The sequence below is a fragment of the Carassius auratus genome, unplaced genomic scaffold (assembly GCF_003368295.1).
Source record: "Carassius auratus strain Wakin unplaced genomic scaffold, ASM336829v1 scaf_tig00008280, whole genome shotgun sequence".
Taxonomy (NCBI): Eukaryota; Metazoa; Chordata; class Actinopteri; order Cypriniformes; family Cyprinidae; genus Carassius; species Carassius auratus.
The window spans coordinates 8,899-17,038 of record NW_020523924.1 but is presented as its reverse complement, the minus strand read 5'-3'; the positions used below and the strand labels follow the sequence as shown (position 1 = coordinate 17,038).

General features: G+C 39.1%; 1 long non-coding RNA gene and 1 pseudogene across 1 annotated transcript; both read left to right on the top strand.

The window, feature by feature from the left end:
- The first annotated feature begins 1,394 nt into the window (after positions 1 to 1,394).
- LOC113071835 (uncharacterized) lies at positions 1,395 to 2,438 on the top strand. The gene is made up of 5 exons (XR_003280250.1): positions 1,395 to 1,442; positions 1,562 to 1,696; positions 1,807 to 1,902; positions 1,993 to 2,157; positions 2,238 to 2,438. It is a non-coding gene; the product is annotated as an uncharacterized LOC113071835 (long non-coding RNA).
- A 1,069-nt stretch (positions 2,439 to 3,507) lies between these two features.
- LOC113071834 (probable polypeptide N-acetylgalactosaminyltransferase 8) lies at positions 3,508 to 7,649 on the top strand (annotated as a pseudogene).
- Positions 7,650 to 8,140: the final 491 nt, after the last annotated feature.

The window sequence follows — 8,140 nt, the reverse complement described above, 5'->3', positions numbered from 1 at the left end:
CGAACAAATTGACCTTCCTTGACAAATAATATATTTTCGATAAAATTGATTCAGAATGGAAAAACTGCATAATATTTTTTAGTAGCGGGGTGGTAATGTTGCTGTTTTTGAAGCAGTCAAACAGTTTTGCTATTAGTAAAGCCCGTGATTTCACCCATAGTTTCCTGAAAAGCATTTTTGAAGCTCAAAGTGGAGGCTGTCATCATCTTGGCAGCACGTCAAAGCGTGCCACTCCCGGTTCATCGAAAAGGTGGGGGCTGGTTGCGAAAGCCACACCACCTAGCACGATGGCAGTGTCAGCAGCGGCAATCCACCTGTCACTCAAGTGGCCACGCCCTTAATTATGCAGAACTTTAAGGCTTAATCCATCAAGTATCCCACCGCTGCCAGGACAGCCTTTGGGGCAACTGTGGCTTAATGGTTAGAGACTTGGACTAGTTACCCAAAGGTTACTGGTTCGAGTCTCAGTGCTGACAGGATTTGTAGATGGGGGGGAAGTGAATGAACAGCACTCTCTTTCACCCTCAGTACCCGTGGCTGAAGTGTCCTTGAGCAAGGCACTGAACACCCAGTTGCAAGCAAGAGTCTGCGCAGTAGTGTGGTGAGGTGGAGCTGTGGTGTCAAACTCCCGCCCAAACTCAATCAACCATAACAACACACCCATTTTTATAGCATCAGATCACTAGCTAAAATTAAACCAAAACAAACAATTTTACATATATCAGGCTGTTAATAACTACTTTAAATGACCAAAACCATATTTCGGAAAATTGTATTTGATGCATAATTTATTTTTTATTTTGACTCAAGGCCCATTCGTTTACATGAAGAGGGCGGGATTTATGACATGTACTGTCTGCAGCCAACCACCGGGGGGGTGATCAGAGAGGTCTCAACTTCAAATTTTCAGGAAGTGTGGGGCACACCTGCTACAACTATTGTTTTATACAGTCTATGAGTTGAACAGACAAGAGTGTTTTTTGAAGGACAAAGTCTTGACAGATGTGTTGAAATAAACAACTAAACAATGTCTTCTTTAGGTGTTGTAACCATGGTATAAGTGGAGTAATTTACTATTTGTTTACAAAAAAATAAAGAACATCTTCGGTATAACAGACTTTGGCCTCTTGGTCACATTATTTAGTTGTGCATTGCTTTCAATAATTTTAATGGCAGTCATCAGCTGTTACCTATATGGTATTTAAATGGTAGCTGTTTACTGCACAGTGTTGACTTTTTTCATGTGTTTTGGTTCAGGTGTGGCTGTGTGGAGGAAGTATAGAGATTGTGCCCTGCTCTAAAATCGCTCACATCGAGAGGGCACACAAACCCTACATGCCTGATCTTAGCAGTGTGATGAAGAGAAATGCCCTCAGAGTGCAGAAGTTTGGATGGATGAATACAAAATAAATGTGAACATCGCCTGGGGTCTTCCCATACAGGTAGATTTGATTAAAAGATTCAAAAAGTGAACAAAGAATAAAGGGTTTGAGGCTTGAAATTCTCTTAGGTTTATGATCTGCAAATGATCATGTGTATCTGTTCTCTCCTGTTCCCACAGAACCATGGGATAGACATTGGTGATGTATCGGAGAGAAAGAAACTTAGAGAAAAGCTAAATTGCAAACCATTTAAATGGTACCTGGAAAATGTCTATCCTGAGTTAAATCCCTTAATTTTTTTAGGTTATGGAGCGGTGAGTGACAAACAGTGCACTATTTAACAAGATAGTGTTGAGTGATCAGTTGTACAGGAAAAATTAAGAAGGATTTGACCTTTAATATGATGTCCTCTCTATCAAAACAGCTGATTAATGATCTGCAAACACGTTTATGTTTGGATAAGGGAACCCTTGAGGAGAACACTCCCATTTTATATCCATGTCATTTCATGGGATCACAGGTAATCAATTCTCCTCTCTTCTCTTCTCTTCTGTATTAAAACTGTATTTTTGGGGAATATTTGACACACCTTCACTATCTCATCACACAGGTATTTTACTATACAGCAAGCGGTGAGATATTTGCGCATCCCCTTCAGGCCCTTAAAAGCTACAAGAACCGCTGTCTAGTTGATCCCGGTTCAGGCAGGTTTCCAAAACTGTCCTGGTGTTCAGACACTGAAAAACCAAAACACATGTACTGGGACTTCACACAGGTGAACAAATAATTATACCCCAAACATTGATAGGGTGCTGTGGTATATAAAAAAAAAATCATTTTCTTGTTTGTTTTCAGGGACAGGCCATACAGAACAGAGAAACCAAACGCTGTCTGGAGATCAGCGCTGAGCAGAAAGGAAAGTATAAAAATAACATTTTCCTTCAGGACTGCAGAAACCAACACTGGAAGATACAGAATGTAATTCAGGACTTCTGAAATGCAAGATATAATCAGTCTATATAAACATATTTGAGATGCTTTTGGTCAATGGGATCACAAGAAGGCAATGGTGTTTTAATCTGTCTCTTTTGACCACTTATGCTTTCTTTGAGGGGAGGTCTATGGGTGGGGCTTTTTTTCTGCCCTTTTAATCTAATATTGTGAAATAAACTCATGCAATTTATATATGAACGCAAAAGCAAAGTGACTATGGAAGATAAGAAAAGCAGCTGCTTTCATTTCTGATTTCATTATTGCTACGAGATCATTGTGCTATGTGCTTTATACATTTTTTTTTAAACCTTCAACCCAAACATACGATTTTATACGGTGAGATTAAATACTGTCTGGCTTGCACGCTTCAACAACACATCCCATAATGTTTAAGAATTGGCTCAGTAGGCAGGGAGGAAATGATCTTTAGTGGCAGTTCGAATGCTTTCAGCCACATGAGAGTCTACACTATGAATGCATTTTCAACTACCACTGAAAGTGGTCGAAAGTTGATGAGCTCAAAACGTTTCGGACCCCGTTTACACTTTTATTTAGTGTTGTTCACTTCTGATCTGATTGCCAAAAATGCAGGTGTAAACTGGGCCGCTGTGATGGATCTTAATGTCACTGTAAGTCACTGCTGAATCAGGACATTGAGGACCCAGTTACAGGTTGCATTTTTGAGACAGGTAGGCACTACTGGGGTACTTCAAGTAAATATGTGACATCTAAGAGGTTCAGCTTAAAATGTTTGGAAGCCCTGATAATTTAAAGAGCTGCTAAGACTCGAGCATCCCCTGGGCTTCACATAGGACATACAGTTGAGAAACTATATAGATTAATGGAAATGTATGTTTTTTGAAATCATTGTATCTTACTTGAAAAAAAAAAGTCATAGTAGTTTGCCCTATTCCTAATAGCCCACTGTGGGGCATGTTGTCACAGAATGTCAAATGTACATTAAAGAAATAGTTCATCCACAAAAAGGTTCTTTCATCATTTACGATCTTCATTGAAACCTTTCCATGTAAACCAGTGACTAAGCATCAGTGATGCTACACTTTTCCACAATTACAACAAGCATGACAGGACTAATGACAGAACAACTGCAAATAACGGAAGATCATTTCATCAGACCATGACTAAAAAAAATAAAAACTCTCTGCGATGATAGCCGTACTCGAGTCATCAAATCATGAGAATAAGTTGTGTGAAGAGTTTGTTTCCAGCCTTGTCTGTTGCTGTGGTGTTTCTCTATATGAGTTTAATGAGGAGGGAAATTCAAACTCAAGAGAAGCAGCTCCGCCAAGTCCAGCAGAACTTCTCGTTACACAGCGCACTTCTGCTCAACAAGATGAACAAACTGGCCGCTCATTTACATGCAATGGGTGAGTTTCTAATATGTTTTGCTTCGGTGTTGTTTTATATCTTGAGTAATTGATGAACACAAATTCTTGCAGAAGAGAGAATCCCAAAAGTGAGACATGAGAAGCCAGCAAAGAAATTGTTCCCAGACTCAGATCTTTTCAAGCAATGGACTGTTGAACTTTCTGAGGATGATCAGAGGAAGGCTGAGGATCTCTTTCAGAAATACGGTTATAATGCCTTCCTCAGTGACCAGTTGCCTCTGGACCGGGAGCTGCCGGACACTCGAGACCACAGGTGACTTTCAGCAGTTTATGGACACGCTCTGAAATTCAACATCCATCTTAATGCATTCATCTATTTCTGTAGATGCATTGGCCGTGAATACCCCCACAATCTGCCCACCCTCAGCGTGGTGCTGATTTATCTGGATGAGGCTCTGTCTGTCATTCAAAGAGCCATTTGCAACATCATCAACAGAACTCCAGCCCACCTGCTCAAAGAGATCATACTGGTGGACGACCACAGCACGAATGGTTTGTTTCTCTCAAAAAAACCCCATCCAAATCTCATCTCAGAGGCATATTGTTCACAAAATGAGTTATTAATTCTGGATGTATCTGTTCCACAGAAGATCTGAAAACACAGCTGCATGTTTATATGAGCTCCATCAATGAGAAGCACCCAGGCCTGGTGAAGATGGTGACCCATTCAGAGCAGAAAGGACTTTCCCAGGCCAGAATCTCAGGGTGGAAGGCTGCCACTGGGGATGTGGTTGCTATTTTGGATGCCCACATTGAGGTCCATGTCAAATGGTGTGAAACTGCCCGGCTGAATTAAGTATTAGTTGAAGAGTTGATATTCTCTTTCTTAAAACATAACACATGCAAAGGAAGGTTGTTTTAGGGTTATTTATAAACTTGTTAATTGGCTTTTATATAAAAAATGTTCAGGTTTTTTATTTTAATTTCAAGTTTCAGAAATTTTGTTTTGTGTATTGTCAGTTTTTTTTAGTATTTGCATTAATTTTAATAGGCTACTTCAAGTAATAACTTAACTGTCTGTCAGTAAACTAAGTATTTGCTCAAATAGCCGAAAATCATGCTCTTTCTTTTTATTTGATTATATATATATTTCTTTTACTTATCAAAATTAAGTTATTGGTGTAATGGTGTATGAAATATTTTTCAAGTACTCTCTCACTTTTAGGGCGGAGCCTCTGCTTGCACTTATCCAGGCTGACCGTACGCTGGTCCTGAGCCCGGTGTTTGATAAAGTCAATTACTATGACTTGCAAGTGACAGAATATTTAACCTATGCTCATGGTTTTGACTGGGCTCTCTGGTGTATGTACGTGGAATTCTCACAGAAGTGGCACAATCAAAATGACCCTTCACAGCCAGGAAAGTGCGTATAAGATATAACTGAATTAATATGTTCTCAATTTTCTTAATCAGATTTTCGTAACAGATCCGTTGTCTTCCTGTTCTCCAGGAGTCCCTCTGTGATGGGAATTCTTGTGGTTGATCGTCTGTTCTTTGGTGAGATAGGGACTCTGGATGGAGGGATGGAGGTGTACGGCGGAGAGAACGTTGAATTAGGAATACGGGTAATTCACATGCACATCAAATCGATTGAGCATTCTCTTAAATTATTAAATTATATTATACTTTATATATTATACTGTATGTACATAGTATGCATAGTGCACACTGTTTGAGTTTTTCTTCCATGTGTTTTGGTTCAGGTGTGGCTGTGTGGAGGAAGTATAGAGATTGTGCCCTGCTCTAAAATTGCTCACATCGAGAGGTCACACAAACCCTACATGCCTGATCTTAGCAGTGTGATGAAGAGAAATGCCCTCAGAGTGGCAGAAGTTTGGATGGATGAATACAAAATAAATGTGAACATTGCCTGGGGTCTTCCCATACAGGTAGATTTAATTAAAGGGATAGTTCACCAAAAAAGAAGATTTGATGTCTATCTGCCTACACCCAGGGCATGCAGGATGTAGGTGATTTTGTTTCTTCAGTAAACACAAACTGAGATTTTTAAGTGAAACCGTTGCAGTCTGTCAATCTTATAATGTAAGTGGACAGGAATCATGGCTAAAACACACACACACACACACAAAAAACTATACACAAACAAAACCAAATGAAACACTGCGGCTCGTGATGATTCATTGATGTGTAAAGACACAAAACGATTGGTCTGTGCAACAAACTGAAAAGTATTTATATCGTTTTTTACCTCTGATTCGTGATCCCAATCCACTTACATTATAAGACTATTATATAACATTATATGACAGTTTCAGTTAAAAATTTCAGTTTGTGTTCTACTGAAGAAACAAAGTCACCTACATCTTTGATGTCATGGGGGTAAGCAGATAAACATAACATTTTAATTTTTGGGTGAACTATCCCTTTAAAAGATTTAACCCCTCAAATTCTGGATTTTTAAGGCCATTTCTAAAGCTTTGTTTCCACCGAGCGGTACAGTTCAGTACAAAAGCCTATAGTACAGTATGCTATTATTTCCATTTACATTTCCATTGTCAGAAGTTGTGTATGGTACAAAAATAGCGAACTGGTCTGTACCACTTTTTTGGGACCCTTCCATTGTACCATGCACAGTAGACCAGTATCTGAAAGGTTGAAGCTAGACTTACTGCAGAACGTTGATTGGTTGACAGAGAATCATCACTAGCGCGTGCTACAAGGGGAATGACAACACATGGTGAATGAATCATCTCCTTCACTTGCTCCGCCATCCTGCTCATTCATATTGGGTTTGTTTACATCAGAGTGTGCAAACACAAAAACACACAGACAATGTCATGCTTTCGTCTTCGCAAGAGATTGTCATTCATCACTACTTTCCAGCATACACCACGTATATAGAGTAAGGGTGAGGTTAGTGGTGGAAACGCGAGCCATATCAGGGTGCACCATCCCGAATCATACTCTACTGTTCTATACTGTACTGTACCGCAACGCTCGGTTTGAAACGAGGCTTCACATTACCAAGGTGTTCATTCTACCCCACAGAACCATGGGATAGACATTGGTGATGTATCTGAAAGAAGGAAACTGAGAGAAAGGCTGAAATGCAAACCATTTAAATGGTACCTGGAAAATGTCTATCCTGAGTTAAATCCCTTAATTTTTTTAGGTTATGGAGTGGTGAGTGACAAACAGTGCACTATTAAACAAGATAATCTTGAGTGATCAGTTTTACAGGAAAAAGTATGAAGGATTTGACCTTTAATATGATGTCCTCTCTATCAAAACAGCTGATTAATGATCTGCAAACACGTTTATGTTTGGATAAGGGGCCACTTGAAGAGAACACTCCCATTTTATATCCATGTCATTTCATGGAATCACAGGTAATCTCTTCTCTTCTCTTCTCTTCTCTTCTCTTCTCTTCTCTTCTCTTCTGTATTAAAACTGTATTTTTGGGGAATATTTGACACACTTCAGTATCTCATCACACAGGTATTTTACTATACAGCAAGTGGTGAGATATTTGCGCATCCGCCTCAGTCCCTTAAAAACAAAATGAACCGCTGTCTAATTGATCCCGGTTCAGGCAGGTTTCCAAAACTGTCCTGGTGTTCAGACACTGAAAAACCAAAACACATGTACTGGGACTTCACACAGGTGAACAAATAATTTCACCCCAAACATTGATAGGGTGCATTGGTATAAAAAATATTTTCTTTTTTGTTTTCAGGGACAGGCCATACAGAACAGAGAAACCAAACGTTGTCTGGAGATCAGCGCTGAGCAGACAGGAAAGTATGAAAAGAACATTTTCCTTCAAGAGTGCAGAAACCAACACTGGAAGATACAGAATGTAATGCAGGACTTCTGAAATGCAAGATATAATCAGTCTATATAAAAGCAGCTAAAGTAAAAAATGTGAATGCAGCTATTAGCTAAAGAGATGGTGTTGTAAAAGTGTTTTTTTTTTCTCACCTACCCTATTCCTATTAGCAAGTTATAGGACATGTTGTCACATAATGCCAGTGTTTATTAAACCAATAATGCATCCAATAATTACAATTCTCTCATCATTTACTGAGCAGAAAGTCCAGACTGTTTTTTTTCATAAAACAAAATTAAATCCATATTATATAGCACTGCTGGAGCATTTCAAATCTGTGTGGAGTCTTAAATCTGCAGCGATCTCAACCGACTGACTGATGCCAGCCTAAAAAAGACGCTCAGGACAGTTGATGGGTGAAAGCTTATCATTTGCACGTGTTTTTAAGCTTTGACAAAACATTCAAAATAGTTTAAAGCATTCAAACACAAGACGCAGAAAAACTTTTGCTCTTATAACAATAAATACATAAAACTTATGTCAAAATATCGTCTTGGAGAGTATTC